Genomic DNA, 635 nt, shown 5'->3' with positions numbered 1-635 from the left:
GGGAAGGCGTCCGCGTCGGCGTCTGCACCGGCCCGCCGCGGGGGCGCGCGGCGCGCGGCCAAGCCGCTGGCTGCCTCCAAGTGGAAGGCGGACTTTGACTTTGACTGGGCCCAGGCGGAGGAGGAGCCCAGCGACAGGAGCGTGACCCCCAGCGATGACGAGGACGCCCCACACAAGAGCGAGGAGCGGGAGGAGGAGGAGGAGGCGGTGCAGCCGGCCAAGAAGCCGCGCGGGCGCCCAAAGAAGGCCATCGCCGCCGCTGCCGCGGCCTCGGCGCCCCTGGCCAACGGCGTGGCCCCGGCCGCGCCCAAGGCGGCTGCGTCCAAGGGCAAGGGCGCCGGCGCCAGCGCCGCGGCCAAGGCCGCAACACCCGCCAAGGTGGCGCCGCCCCCGCCCGTGCCGGCAAAGGGCGGCAGGGGCAGGCGCAGCAGCGCGGCGCTCGCCACACCCGCGGCCAAGGAGGAGCCGACGCTGGCACCCGCAGCGGGCAAGGGGCGCGCGGGTGGCAAGGCGGCAGCCGCCGTCAAGGCAGCAAAGGCAAAGCCAGTGGCAGCGGCCACAAACAATGCAAAAGCAACGCCGGCAGCGGCGGCGGCGGTGGGCGGCCGTGGCAAGCGCGGCGCAGCGCCCGCGCC

This window comes from Monoraphidium neglectum (assembly GCF_000611645.1).
Source record: "Monoraphidium neglectum strain SAG 48.87 unplaced genomic scaffold scaffold02678, whole genome shotgun sequence".
Classification (NCBI taxonomy): Eukaryota; Viridiplantae; Chlorophyta; class Chlorophyceae; order Sphaeropleales; family Selenastraceae; genus Monoraphidium; species Monoraphidium neglectum.
The sequence above is the reverse complement of the archived record's forward strand: the minus strand, read 5'-3'. Positions refer to the sequence as shown.